The sequence below is a fragment of the Phodopus roborovskii genome, unplaced genomic scaffold (genome assembly GCF_943737965.1).
Source record: "Phodopus roborovskii unplaced genomic scaffold, PHOROB, whole genome shotgun sequence".
In the NCBI taxonomy this organism is placed as follows: Eukaryota; Metazoa; Chordata; class Mammalia; order Rodentia; family Cricetidae; genus Phodopus; species Phodopus roborovskii.
The window spans coordinates 38,581,858-38,598,051 of NW_026126517.1; the positions used below are offsets into that span (position 1 = coordinate 38,581,858).

The 16,194-nt window shown below is 39.5% G+C and overlaps 1 protein-coding gene across 1 annotated transcript in view; it reads right to left on the bottom strand.

The window, feature by feature from the left end:
* Nucleotides 1–15,532, bottom strand: part of Glce (glucuronic acid epimerase) — a 63,085-nt gene extending 47,553 nt beyond the window's left edge. Inside the window, exon 1 of the mRNA XM_051197702.1 lies at nucleotides 15,385–15,532. The gene's annotated coding sequence lies outside the window, so the exon portion shown is untranslated. The remainder of the gene's footprint in view (nucleotides 1–15,384) is intronic.
* Nucleotides 15,533–16,194: the final 662 nt, after the last annotated feature.

Genomic DNA, 16,194 nt, shown 5'->3' on the forward strand with positions numbered 1-16,194 from the left:
CTTCATTGTGTAGCTGTGTCATTATTTTTTAACCACATCACATTAAGAGTCGTTTATGGCTTTTGATAATATAATTAATACTATAATGAACAAAGGAAAATCATTTAAAATGACTGAATTAAAAAGCATGATCATTTATCATTTTAGTAAGTCAACTTACCTTCCAAAGAAACTGTGCATGCTTCTATTCCTGTCCATGGTACAGCAGAGGAATTCTACACATGCTTGCCATTACTGCTTAATCTTTGTCAATCTGGTAAGTGAAAAATTGCCCTTGTTTAAATATGGACTTTAATAATAGTAATTAGCTATTTTGTTTTCTTAGTTTAGTTTGTGCTCTTTCTGACCAGGTCTCACTCTGCAGCAAAAACTAGCCTCCCACTCCCAATCCTGTCTCAACAGCCTGAGAGCTGGGATTATAGACATGTGCTATCATGTCTGTATCAGAATAATTTCTTTCAAAGAACACTTAGGTGTGTTAAGGATTGCTGTGAGACCTTCTGTATAACTCATCTAATTCTCATAACATTCCTTGAGGAAGTAATTGTATATTTTAATTTTACTGGTGAGGAAAATTGAACCACAAAGTAGTTTTAAAAAGCTTGATATTTAAGATTAACTTCAAGTGAGAAAATGAACAAACTCATGCATTCTTACCTTGATATCCAAACATAAAACAGTATCTTAAGAGTTTTTTTTTAGCTTTCAGCTAGTAGGATGACTCAATCGCTGGAATCCATAAAGAGGTAGCCTATTGTCTATGACCTGTTCTCTAACCCAGATGTAGACACATACATACAACACACACACACACACACACAGAGAGAGAGAGAGAGAGAGAGAGAGAGAGAGAGAGAGAGAGAGAGAGAGAATATATGGTTCCCTAAGGAGCTTTTGGCTTTCTAGGAAACTTCTCCTGTATCCACATTTTTGGTTGTGAGCCTAGCAATGACAGCCATCTCTCCAGCCCTCTCGTATATTTAAAATCATTTGTATTTCTTTTAACGTAACATGCACATTTACAATTTCTGCCATTTTTCTGTTGGTTCTTTTTGTTTACTCTTATTAATTTATGAGCTATCTTCACAGTAGCAGGAAAACTGGCCTTTTATAATAATGCTACTTCTCCACAAAGTTAAAACATATATATACCACGGACTCCAGACATTTCTACTCTGACATTATTTACCTAAAAAAATGAAAATTTTATTAATATTAGATTGGATATCCATACTACTGTTCGTAGTAGCTGTATCTGTAAGTAAAAAATTTAAAGAACTCCTAAGTCAACAAATGAATGATATACAAATTTTGGTGTATATGTATCATGAAAATTTACTACTCAACAATTTAAAAATAATGAATTGACAAGCACAATGATGTACTCTGTGCTGGCTAGTTTTATGTCAATTTGTCAAAAGATAGAATAATTTGAGAAGAGGGGGACTTCAATTGGGAAAATGCCTCTACCAGGCTTGCCTCTTTACAAACCTGTGGTTCATTTTCTGGAATGATGATTGATGTGGGAAGGCCCAGCTGACTGTGGGCAATGCCATTCTTAGCCTGATAGATAGTCCTGGGTACAATAAAAAGCAGGCTGAGCAAGTCAGTAATCAGCATCTGCCTGTGGTCTCTGCATCAGTTCCTACCCTGCCTAAGTTCCTGCCCTGATGTCCCTTCATAATGGCTTACAAGCTGTAGGGTGAAATAAACCATTTCCTCCTCAAGTTACTTTGGTATTTCATTGCAGCAAAAGAAACCCTAAGACACACCCCTATAATACTAACTTGGGCTGCTATAAAGAGATTGTGAGCCCAGCATGGCCTACACAGTACAGTGCCAGACTGAGCAACACAGTGAGACAACATCAATACCAGAAGAAAGAAATCAATGAGAAAGACAACAGAGAAGAATTTAAAACTGATTATGTCAAGTGAAATAAGAGACAGACTGCTCCTCCTCAAATTAAATGCTGATTGATTACATTCATATAAAACTGCAGAAAAAGCAAAATCACCTAGGGAAGGCAGGTCAGTGGTCAGAGGAGTAGGAAATGGGTACATGAAGAGACATGACAGAAAGCCTACATTTAGACATTTCTGCAGATAGGTTTTTATTTACAATCCTGAATACAAAGGTTTCCAAGTACTCAGAGGTATCTCTGCAAAAATTAAATTGTATACTTTAAGTATGTGCAGTTTATTATATATCGCTATACTGCAGTGGAAATACTAAAAAGGCAGGTGGACTCCCATTCTCTTGTTGTAATAAATGAATAGTGGTACTTTATTCACTGACCTCATTTACGTTCACCATACTCAACACAAGCAAATATAAAATTCTACTCCTAATTCTGCTTTGAAACATCTCCTGCCTCTCTCATTGTCATAGTTCAATTTGACAAGGAGTATCCTGATTCTCAGACACTAGTACTCTTTTGTTTATGTATTTTATGAATATGGATGTTTTGTCTGTATGTACATCCACACAACAGAAAAGGGCACTGGAGTCCATGATTGTTGTGAGCCACCATATTGTTGCTGGGAACTGAACTAAGGACCTCCGGAAGAATAGCCAGTGCTCTTAACCACTGAGCCATCCCTCCAGACCCAAAAACTAACTTTTTAAAATTGTATTTTATTTTTGTTGTTGTTGTTTGAGACAGGGTTTCTCTGTGTAGTCCTGGAACTTCCTCTGTCGACCAGGCTGGACTCAAACTTAGAGATTTGCCTGTCTCTGCATCCCAAGTGCTGGGATTCAAGGCATCCACCGCCACTACTGGGTGAAACTAAGATTCTTACCAATTATTTTCAGCTAAATCTTGGAAGCCAACCAAAACAACTTTCTGGTTTTGACAAATATTGTATATATGAGATAAAACAGAAATAAACTTACTACAGAGATGGAAAAACTACAATCATCCAATTCTTCTTAGATCTTTGGTGTACCCATATGGCTTCAATCAGTCACTGATATACTCACTAATACAACACGTAGCATCTGCTATATATTAGACACTATTAAAGTGTTGGAAATAAAATAATAAGCAACAGGGTTCTGTGATAATAAAGTCAGTCATTAAGTGACTTTAGAAGTTAAAATTATGTACACTTAACAATAAAGTTATGTGAAAATAGCTGTTTTTGTAAAGACTTAATTCACTTTATTTTTTTCATATAAAAACCCTTATGTGGAGGCCACAGCTGGAACCTGGGTCCTCTGAACTGAGACCTTGATGTGGGTTTTCACAAGATGGTCAGTGAATTCCTGATAAGGTATCTTGGCAAACACAATCTCTTTCCAGAGGTTGGGGATCAGGTAGCTGTAGGTCTTAGAAATGGCATCAAAAGTGGTCTTGGCAAAGTTGCCTGGGGTGGCAGTGCAGCCCCTGGCTGAGCATAGCAGTCATCAATACTGCTCATCATCAGTAGCTTCGTGGGCACAGGAGAGAAATTATGCCAGCACCTCTGGGGGGGAGGGATGAGATACACCAACACCAAGCCACAGCAGCCTGTCATTTTGCAAGGAACAGTGTAGGGTTTGCCAATCTCATTCCCCTTGGAATCTCTCTGCATAGGGATGATGGAAAGCTTGGCCAAGATGATGGCCCCTCAGAAGGCAGTGATTACCTCCTTGGAGCACTTAATATCAAAACCAACATGATCATTGGAGTCTCCAATAATGTCAAAAGCCTTGAACTTGGTTTGTTAGCCAGCCCAAGTCGGCTTTTGCACTGGCATGTTCTTTAGAACCTCATCCTTTAGAGATGTACCCAGGGGTGGGGAGGGGGAATCAATAATCTGGGATTCCTTAATGGGCAGGGAGAAAAGGTAGAGCTCTTCTAGGGACTTGATCTTTATGTCCTTAACCAAGTTGGCCTAGCTTGGTGACAGGGATCCACTCCTTTTCTTTGGCTTTACCATCATGAACCCCATGGCCTCAACCCTAGAACTCTACCTCCAGGGAAGACCTCCTAATCCTGGGCCCCCAGATTCTCTGGGCAGTCCTGCTGTACCAGCAGTGGCTATTTGGTAAAGAAGAGGAGAAGTAACATAAAAATAGCATTTATTTGTAGTCTATACTGCAATATGAAAAAGGACTTTAAAATAAGTTTCCTGGCCAGGTAGTAGTACATACCTTTACTCTCAGCTTTCCAGAGGCAGAGGCAGGTGGATCCCTGTGAGTTTGAGGCTAGCCTGGTCTCCAGAGCTACAGAGAAAGCTGGAGAAGATGAAGGAGGGGGAAAAGGAGAGGAAGAGAAGGAAGGGGAAGAGGAGGAGGAAGAGAGTTTCCAGGAAAACAACCAGATCACACTAGTATTTAACTCCCATTAAGATATAATAATGTATGTGGTGGTGAAAATATAATCTTGTACAGGATTTGGCTTATTCAATGACTGAATTACCCAGCTGGCATTAGGACAATTATATTTATATTGGGTGTTTAGCTTCTAAATATGAGCAAATGAATATAGTGTTACATGATAGTATGACACAAGATTACACACCTAGTTCTTATGATATTTTTCTAGTAGAGGTATGCTCTGTAAATTCACACAAGATATTTTATTTTTTTAAATTTTAAGTAAAAGAGTAACTGGAGAATAGCAATTTGCATTACAGAGAGAGATACCCAATATACCCACTCATCCCACTTCCACCCCAGATGAAGCAGCAACAAAATCTTCTCATAATGGAAGTTTTTAGCCTCACTGACGGCAAAGAGATCTCTGATATTGGTTCCATATTTCCTCTGAGTAAAAGTCAACCAAAACAGATGACAACAGTGGCTTGATTTTAAGGCATGCTAAGTGGTAACTCCCCACACAAGGTGGAAGGAGAGAACCAACTCTTATAAGTTGTCTTCCAACCACCATATATGGGGACAATCACTCTCCAACCCACAGACACCTATACAGTAAGTAAATGTAATAAAAACATTTTAATTGGGGGAGGATAATATTAAGAAATATAGAGGTGAATTAGGCCTGGTAGCACAGACCTTAATCACAGTTATTCCGGAGGCTGAAGCAGGAGGATCACAATTTTTTAAAAAATATAATGGCTAACAAACAATAAGGCCTATTTTCAGAGACTGACAATCAAGTAAGTATAGATTTTCCTATTAACATGTGGTATTAGACAAATTCATAAATGTTACAAGTAAATGAAAGCAAGTGCCTAAGTGAAAGTTTTGGCAACTGGAATTAGTTGATGAAGAAAATTTTAAAACAACAATAATTACAAAACCAGGTTGGAACTACAAAGCTTAAAGAAATCTACTTAGCACATGAAGAAAACAGTTCTCTACTTTCATATAAACTGCTGAGAAGGTCTTCATTATGAAGCAATACCCCATGCCACCCCCTCTAACTTTCATTCTTGTTCCTACTTACCTCCTCTGGAACTGCAAGGTATATTTAGTTATCTGTGTACCATCCAAGTTTGTATGTTTCACAAAATTACAGATTTGAGTCAGGAAGCACATTAGACATCATTCAAGTACCCAAATTAAAAAGCATGACCACTACCCTGCTGAAGACTTCCTTCCTAAATGAACATGAAACATAATGATTACTTTCCACGTATCTGTTTTAAGACATCATTTCTTTATGATTATTCTCCAAATAAATTACCAATGTCCTCTTAAAATATGGCAAAGGGAATTAAAAACCTAAGCTAATGCAAAAAAAGAAAATGATGCGTTCTAGACAACAGACTTCAAATCAATAGAATTACGGTACATGCTAACTTAAATCTCCTATTCTGTATCTGTGAATGCTTTAAAGTCCTTAATTGTACAACACAGTCTTGTCAAAAACCTATATATCAGATTCAAACATTTCAAATATTTTCTTAAATAAAGGCTGTTGTTCAGATTAATAAAAATAAAGTTAGATGAGAATCCTGATTCTGTACATGAACTAGTACTCTAATTTCTGAAAGACAGACATTGCCCAAAAACAAAACAAAACAAAACAAAAATCTTACTGTATGGGTAAGGCATTGGAGCCACTAAGAATGTGCTGCTATTTCGTGTGTGTGTGTGTGTGTGTGTGTGTGTGTGTGTGTGTGTGTGTGATGTGCACACTGGTGTACATACCTGTGTGTGAATGTAGCGGTCAAAGGAGGGCTCCTGGTGTAGTCTTCTGATCTGCCTTGTTCATTTGGAACAGGGTCTCTCACTGACACCGAAGCTTGTCTCCCCCTGGCTAGACTGGCAGCCAGGGAGCCCCAGAGATCTTCACCCCTTCACTTCCTTCAGTGTTGAGGTTACAACTGTGAGCAAGATTCATCAGCTTGTTACATGGGTGCTGAGATCTGAACTCTGATTCTCATGCTTCACAGCAAGTACTTTTCAACTACTGAGTCATCTCTCTAGACTTTGCTGCTTCATTTTCACATAAGTCTATTACTAATCAAACATTGGCTAGGGTCTATTATAAGGCCACCTACCTGTGTTATTATTCAAGACATACTTTTTAACTTCTTTACAAAAATAACAGAATTGTCATATGCTACGTCTATCCTTGGGTCCCTCTTTGACTATAAAATGAGAACCAAATAAAATGACATATATAATACATTTAAGCCAGTGTCAAGTACATATTAGAACTCCAATTCTGACTATATACTGCCACAGTAGTTCTGCTGTCTCTACCAGTTTATCCACCCTGCCCTATAAGGAAAGAAGTGAGGCCTTCAGAACCTGTTTTTATCCTTTATAAGCTTAAGCTGATTCCTAATGATCAGAACCTTTTTGGAAATATAAACACATGTTCAATAATATAATAATCTGTTCAAGGAAGGAAACCAAATTTATCAGTTTCTTAATAATATGACATTCAAAGACCTTTGCTGTTGTCCAACACTGTACACACTTCAGCAGCTAACACACTTTATATGTAGCAGGTATTATCACCAAAAATTGTTGAATACCTTTTTCAAAATCAGTCTGCATTTCTTGGTTGATAAATATACAGTTCTATAAAGTGCTAGCATTAGGGGATGCCAACTAATGGATATATGGTAAAAGGAATTCTCAACTATTACAAAACATACAACTTCAAAATAGAACACTAATTCTGGGTGGTGATGGTTCACACCTTTAGAACAAGAAGTTGGGAGGCTGAGGCAAGTGGATCTCTGAGTTCAAGGCCATCTAGGTTTACACATTGAGTTCTAGGACAGCCAGGGCTACACAGAGAAACCCTGTCTCAAAAAAAAAAAAAATCTTTTTATAAAACTCCCCAAATACTACATATTTCTATGAGGCATAAATTCTTTCAGTGGCCCTATCACTTTATAATCTATCTTGAACAGGACATATGAATTCCAGTAAGCAGGGACACCTGATATTATCCATACTGATCTTGAGTCACACAAGATAGTTTTCAGTAAATAACTGTCATCCCCAAATTTTATTCTTAGAAATAGAGGACTTAAACGTACTGACAAAGCAAGTATCTTCTCCCTAAACTATTAAAAACACTCCAGAATCCAATTAAAACCAACAACTCTTTTTAAAAGGTATATTTTATGATTTATTATTTATTTATGTGTCTGTGTGGTGATATATGTTTTGGAATTCAATCCATTTAGCCAATGACATTGGGGAATGACTTGTCATGGGCATAATTTTCTGAGTGGACAGGATAAACTGAGGAAGGGGTCATAAGTTTGCTCTGTTGGTATGGTTGGGGGTAGAGCAGGCTTGTGGTTGATGTTCTTCACACTTAGGCAGAACAGCTAGATGAAGGCAGCTGGATCAGCAGTGGCATCTGCTTTGTTCTGTATTTATGAGTTTGTCTTTTCGCTGCACCCCTTAATAAACTGGTAAATGGACTTTGTGGATTCTTACTTCAGAAATATGCATGAGTCTAAGTGTCCATAAAAGGGTATCAGATTTTCTGAAACTGGAGTTAGTTGTGAGCCATCTGACATGAGTGCTGGGAAGCAAACTCAGGTCCTCTGCAAGCACTGTTAATTGTTAAGCCATCTCTTCATTCCCCTTCTGACTCTTATTGCTCAAACCACTTATTCAGCAATCACATTTAAGTCAAGTTTAAAAAGATCTTTGATGTATGATACAAATTACTACAATATTACTAGCATGAAAATCTTATAAAAATACATACTTTAAAATGTTTATACCAAGGCTGATTAGCTTTTTAATTAGGCAATTAAAAGTTTAGGAAATTATGGCTTTTATTTGCAATTTTTCTACCTCAAACTCTCACTATTAACCAAGAATATCATGCAAATTCTACTAAAACTCTTAATTACAAGCAAAAAAGAAAAAACTAAAATGTCTAATACATAAGAGTTTTTACCATAAATATTCTTCTGAATACCTTTTGTACTTTAAATAATTTCTTTTAGGTATCAACTGTCTATTTTTTTTTCTTAAATTGGCTTTCCTTCCAAGAACAGTATACAGAATTGGTACTATAAACAGAAGTCCTACTGTCAAAGAATTGATCTAATAATGAAAAAAGCGAAGGCCACTTGTCTTACAGAAAATTACTGCCAAATGCTGCCAGACCCTGCTTTTTTCTTTCTTCTGGGCCACTAGCCAGAGACTAATCATCTTTAGACCCTTTCTAATTTTTAGTATACAATATGATATACTATACCACATCTAAACCAGACAGTATTTTAAATGAATGTTTTCTAAAATGCATCTCATGTTCTGGCATATATACACACATTCAGTCTATATACTTATGCATGAACACACACATTATGTATGTACACACTTATATGTATACACTCACACACATACATTACATACATAGTGTTCCAGGTCTACTAGTTTCACATTTGAAGATTCAGCTGCCCCAGGGTTGGAAATATTAGGGGGGGGGGGAATGACCCTGCACTGAATGAACATATATGGACTTTTCCTAATCATTATTCCCTAAACAATACATTCTGACACTATTTATATAGCTAACCCTAACCCCTAACCCTAATAAGGTGCTAGTAAGTAACCTAGAGAAGACATTGTAGGCACTATACAACTTTGTATACAAAATTTTATTCATAGATACTGGTATCTGTGGGGCATCCATAACCAATCCTTGAGCATACTGGGGGAGCGATGTATACACATGGACATCTACTATTTTTAGAAGTACACACAAAAATGAGTGACACAAAATGAGTCACACACACACAAGTGACTGCACATGAGACTTTTGTGATAATCATTCAATAATTTTATCTAAGGGAAAAAAAATGGGCCAGGGTGGTATACACCTTAATCTGGGCAGGGTCAGACAGATCTATAAATTGGAGCCCAGCCTGGTTCACACAATGAATTTTCTAGTTAAAAATATCCCCTAAAACAATGCTTAGGAATTCTTTTTAAAAAATCTTTCTTATAACTATTTCAACATTGTTCTTTTAAAAATTCCACAATGCTCCAATGGGAATATGAGCCTCTTTTCCCTACCCTATAAATTAGGGAGGAGGGGCTGATATGGAAGTAAGACACAGGCCAGAATAGACATGCTTTCTTTTAGATAGATAACTGTCTAGACTCTGGAGGAGATCATGCAGAGAGACGACCTACTACAAATAGCCCATTGCCAATCTGGAGACCCATATAAAGCTTTTGCAGCTCAGAACCTTGTATGTATACTTCCTATGTCCTTGTATGTCAAATATATTGAAAGAAAGTTCTGGTTGTACCCAAGGAATCTATATGCCCACTAAAACACATGTATAAAACTGTTAGTAGTTGTTGTTTTTCTAAGAGCTAAGAACTATCAATAGCCCAAAAACAGAATAGGTACACATGTACATATACAATGGAACAATATAAAGCAATGAACAAAAATAAACTATTGCTAATTTTAAAAAATGAATGAAGCTAGGCAGTGATGGCACACACCTTTATTCCCAGCACTTGGGAGGCAGAGACAGATGGATCTCTGTGAGGCCAGCCTAGTCTACAGAGCAAGTTCTAGGTCAGCCAGGGTTACAGAGAGAAGCCCTGTATCAAAACAAACAAAAAAGAATCTTACAGACACTAGGTTGAATTTAAAAAAAAAAAAAAAAATCCATCAATAAACAACAACAATGACAACAAAAAAATACTTGTTTCCATTTTTTAAAAATGAAGTTAAAGAGCAAATACAATCTAGAATGATAGCGATGAGAAAGATAAAATACCTTCGGTATATACTAACTAGGAAAGAGAATGAAGTTTTATGATGGCATATAAAGGCTCAGTATCTTTACTTGATTAGTAGTTACATGTACAAAAATTCATTACACTAACCATTAGAAATCATTCATTCCTAGGCTAAGAACTATAACACCGGTTTTCAATCTGTGCATGAGGTCACATCAGAGATCCTGCATATCAGATATTTAATTACAATTTATAACAGTAGCAAAATTACAGTTATGAAGTAGCAATGAAATAATTTTATGTTTGAGGGTCACCACATCATGAGGAACCATATTAAAGAGTCCCTGCGTTAGGAATGCTGAGAACCACTGAACTAGAAGATGTGTACTCGTTCAAATACACACCTATGTCCCTTTAGGGATGTGATTAGGTTTTATGCCTTTTGTAACTCTCTTAGTTGTCATATTTTAGGGCACATAAGAGATTACTGGTAAGGCTGATATTAATAACTCAGTAATCTGTGAAGTGACTTTCTTAAAAAGAAAAATAAAAGGAAGGGAAAGATAACAAGATTAGGGAAATAGATGAGTAAAGACACCAAGATATCCCACACATAATCCAGGTTCAGGATTTTCTCTGAGCAGGTCCTTAAGACTCCAAGATCCTCAGCATCACTTTTCTTGGAGGGAAAAATCAAACATCTAGTATTCCTTTAAAATACCAGGGTTTTTGGTTTTTTAGACGTAAGTCTCACTCACTATTCAGCCCAGGATGATTTCAAACTCAAAATCCTGCCTCAGCCTCCTTGGTGCTGGGCTTATGAGTGTGTGCCATCATGCCTGGTTCAAATAATAGTTTCACACCACTGTTTTTAACTAGCTTAGCAGAAAATATCTCACAGATAGGCTCACTATGTGATTCTGAGGAAATTATTCAACCACTATTGAAAATATAATGTCCTCATATGCTAAATAAAGCTTTATGGATAAACAGTTTTATTGAACACATCTGCATTATGTTGAAAACAGTATAAGGATGGAATACAGAGGTCAAGCCTAGGACAAATGACTAGAGAGCTGTTCATTCTATGCCAGAATTAAATACAAACACGGCATTGTTGCACAGGTATTTTGCCACAGAGTAAGGTATCAGATACAAAAAACAAGAATGCTAAAAGCAGTAAGACTGCTGTATTGTGCAAAGCTAAATAATTCTTAACAAGAGGCTAAAAACTACAGTCCTAGTATCAGTCTGTGGGTAAGACAAGAGAAGGTAATCTAGAGGAAGAATCTAGAAAAATAGGACAAGCCTGACAAGTGAGGTTATAAATTTTGGACATTATGAAGACACTGAATTTGGTTTCTAGATTTCAAACATGTAAGGAGAGGTACAAGCATGTATAAACAAGCAAGAGGGATTAAAAATGAACAGCAAACATAAGCCTGTCTTTGAATCCAGAAAAAGATACAATTATAGAAAACTAATAAAGTTAAGAGAATGAATTAACAAGATAACCTAAGTGAATAACCCAGGGAGGCAGGAAGAGGAAGGGCCAGAGAGGATAAAAGGATCTAAACTGCACAGTGTGAAGTTGAGGAATTAAAAAAAACAAAAAAGTCATTAGTTTTTACAGCAATATGAGAAGGCAAGCTAAGCAGTGGAAAGAATCTAACTGAAGCCTCTGAGTCAAGGAAACAGGATGGTTCATTCAGTAAACAACTGGAGCTTGAGGTTTATGGTGGAGAAAATGCAGATGAGCCTAAGGGATGATGAAAGGCCTTGTAATGACAGAACTAAATCCTGGAGCTAAAGAACAATGGGTGTTAAGTAAGGAGCAATGAGATCTGCATTATGTTGAAAGCAGTACAAGGATGGAATACAGGGGTCAAGCCTAGGGCCAATGACTAGAGAGCTGCTCATTCTATGTCAGAATTAAATACAAACATAACACAGGTATCCTACATCAGAGTAAAGAATCAGATACAAAAAACAAAACGCTAAAAGGACCACTATAATATGCAAAGCTAAATGATCCAAAGAAAAGCACACCTTCACAAATGTATATACTAGAATTAAATACTTCCTATCTTTATAAAGAAGCTTCTGAAGTCAGGTGTGTGTGTGTGTGTGTGTGTGTGTGTGTGTGTGTGTGTGTGTAAATTATAAAGAACTAGTTATATTCAGAGAATAATTCACTCATGCTCTCTCTGCTTTCTGTACATGTAACATTGCAGGATCTGTAACACAAAAACTGATGCAGTACAATCCCTGGAAATGAGGTTTGCAAGGATTATTGACGGGGCTTCTCTTGCATTCATTATTTACAAATATACTTACACATAGAAACCAAGACACTGACACACTAAGAATTATCAAAGGTCAGACTATTAGCAGCACAATGAAGATAAGAATGCATGCCTGTTTCCTTTCTAGAAAACTGCTTTAGTATATAATATTATGATTCTAGAATTTTGAATGCTAATTCAAAACCCACTTTGGTACTCACATTTTCAGACCTGTAATAATGAAACTATAAAACTATTTTTTATGGTTCATATGCCTCACAGGAAAAACATATCTATTAAATATGCCTGTACCTGACCAAAGAATAAAAAAAATCTTTCTGAAGTCAGCACAAGAGCACTCTCCTACCCCCCCACACACATACACACCTTTACATATAATCAGATACCCAGTATCTTGAAATACCTCTAACATTTAGCTATATGTCAGTCATTTCTATTTTGTTGTGTTCCCCTGCGTAACTTTGAGGTAACTGAAATACTGTTTTCTCATTAGTACAAGCAGGAAGATGTGGCAACATTGACAAAAGCCTGAAAATACTGTATAATTCACAAACTTGCAGTGTTCAAAATGTTTTGATTTTTGGACTTATCTAATTTTCTTTCTTTTTTTTTTTTTGACTTATCTAATTTTCATGTTAGCTGCTCACTGAAATGGATTCAAGAAATATTAAAGTATGAAATCAGACAGCTCTCTACCATTCGACCACCTCCTAAAGACAGCTCCAAGCATGTAAGTTCCATTTGTGTTACTACAGATTTTCTCCATGCTTACATCACAAAAGCATTTTCAAAGATACATTTACTTAGCACCTGAACTATACTGCTCCTAATATAATTTTTGAAAAAAGTGCTGAAGGTAGAGCACTAACCTGGTTATCACAACAAGTGTCAATTGTTACTTGGAGGTTATTTAAGAAAAATGATTCCCAAGGATACTGTTTTTTCTCAGCAACGTCACAATTTAATGGTTTTATTTATTTGTTGCTTCCTTCTCAATGTAGGATGCATTACTGCAATCACTGTACCTCCAATCAGCATCATGCCACCTAACAGATGATCCAGTCTTTGCAGATGAGTCCATCTATGCTTATTTAGAAGTCTGAAAGCTTTTCAAAAAGGAATTTGAAGCTTCAGAATTTTGCCTACTTTGTCATTTGTCTTTCTTTCAAAAATCAGTTTGAAGATGTTGATCTACTTGAATTTTTTGGGTTTTTATTTCAACCAAATATTGCTCAATTGATCAGTTTTGATGATCATAAAAGGTAATTTGCTGTGAGAAAATGAACACCAACCTATCCCACTCCAAGCCCTACTATCACTACAATACACTCCTTTAGTTGGCTTTTTGGTTGGTTTGTTTTATTACTGCAAATGCAAAACTTTTAGTACTTTGTTCCTACCTTTCTGACTTAAAAGGCAAAAGAAATTACCTATTTAAAAAGCTGACAAAGATTGACAAGGCAAACTTATTGCTTTGCCATAGGTCAATTTGTCTGCTTGCAGTAATGCTTCCTTAGACTAAGGTGACATTAGATTGCCTAACCAGGATTGCCTGTCAGGCAAATGAACAGATACTCAGATACATATTTTTAAGCCACTCGCGGGCAGATATATAAATCATTTTAAGTTCCACCTAAGTTTGGTAGAGTCATCAAAGAACTCTGTAAGATCTAAACCACAGTAAAACCAGGATTCTCTAAAAGGGCTCTCTGTAGGCCATCCTTAACAGGTTGCCAGTGCCGCTTTTGCAGAAATCTGGTTTTGAGACCATATCTATATGTTGAAGTTACCCCTCTTCCACAAATGATTTAGGAAGGACACTTCCTGGCACTCACTATCGGACTGCCTAAGACCCAGGCAAATGCAGGACAGATTTACCATGCAGGATCATCAAAGACTACCTAGAACAGAAAGCCCAAATAACACAGCCGCCCCTACCCCAGGAGCTAAATCTTCTCTCAACCTTCGGATACTCACCCCCCACCCAAAAAAAAAAAAAAAAAAAACACCATTCAGGCAGTATGCTCAAGTCGGGCGGGTATCGCTCCTCGGAGCTCAAAGAGCTCAGGTGACAACAGTGCGTCACCAAAGGTATTCCAGGGCAAAGAAAAGAAAACAGCAGAACAAACCCACTGAGTCTCCAACTAGGCAACTGCCCCGATCAATCTTTCAACTGAGCACTGAGTCAAACCTCATCAAAAGGAAAGAGACCAGATCAGATGGAAACCGTTAGACACCGAAAACCACAAGCAGTGGCGTGGAGTGACTCCTGAACCCAGGTCCGGCACCAGTGTAGACTCGGAGCACGCCGAGCCGCGCCCACACAGCAACACCACTCTCCTGTCGCCCCGAAAAAGACTGGGGACCAACAAGCACAGTTACCGCCCCCCTCTGGGCGAAGTAGAAACCCCGATGCAGACGCTGGTCTCCCCTGGCACACTCCCGCCCCCACCCACACCCACCCAGTTGGTTCCTGCCCGGGGACAGAGGCAGCGCCCTATCACCCCAGGGCGACCTTAAACACTGGTCTCCGGAACCGTGTCACCCTCCCGCTTTACTTCAGGAATGCCAAGCAGACCCCTCCCCGCTCGGACGGCTTCCCGAGCCCTCGGGACCCGGCTAAACTGTATACTGCGCCCCCCAAGCGCCCGGGTTCGCCAGAAATGGTCCCCTGGTCCCGGAACCCCGCGACGCCAGCACACGGGCTCCCAGGACACGGGAAGCGCTCCCGCGACCCTAGAGACCCCAGACCGTCCGGGAGGTCACCCACCCCCCACGCCAGAGCCGAACGGGCTCCGGGACCCCCGGTCCCCGCCGCGTCACCGAGATCCCCGCACTCGGAGCGCCGCGCATCCCGGGGAGCCGCCCCCGTCGCGAGCCCGCCTGCCACGACCGCCCCGGGTCGCCTCCTCAGCCGCGACGTGCCGAGCACCCTCACCTGAGGCGCGTCGGCGGACGAGCGGCTCCCGGAGTCCTGAGGAAATCCGAAGCGGGCGGCAGAGACACGGCGGCCCAGGCCTGCGCTGCCGCAGCTCCAGCCTCTCGGCGAGGAAGCGCTCGTGTGGGAGAGCCCGCCCGCTCCGCGCGCTGCCGGGGAGCCGAGCCGCCGCCGTGCCCGCGGTTCTTCACGCGAGATCCCAGCCACGGTGAGGGGCGAGGCCGTGGAGGGGGAGGCGGAGGCTCCTCGAGTGACAGCCCCGGAAGCCTGTTAGCGGCAGCGCGGGAGGCGGGGCCACCTCGGGGCGGGGCCATCATGAAGGGCGGTCCCATTCTGGGAGGCGGAGACTCTTTGAGTGACAGTCCTAGAATCCTGTCAGCGATGGCAGCGCGGGAGGCGTGACTCGCAGCTTACTGTGACCAATTGTAAAAGAGAAAAGGTGATCCTCCCCGCCTCTCATCAATAATAAGCGGGCAAAGGTGTTGCTGACCTGTAGAAGTCTGGAGACCTGGGCGTGAGCAAGGTAGTTTAGATGACGAGGTGTGGGCAAAGCTTGGTCCTGCTCGGCCGCCGTAGAGACGCCTGCTTTCGCAGAAAAGTTGAATTTAGGGCTGGTAAACTGAGGAGCTGTTACCTTTGTTTACACTGCTATCTGAAGTAAACAGGGAAGTTCTACCAGCCTGAAGACTTACAGCCTCGGTTTACCTAAGTCTGTGTCCCCTTTTAATGTAGACTTCCCCCATTTCATCTTCTCCCTTTTTTACCTCAAGGATGCTTCAAAGTCCAGCCCAGCACATCTCGTCTAACAAA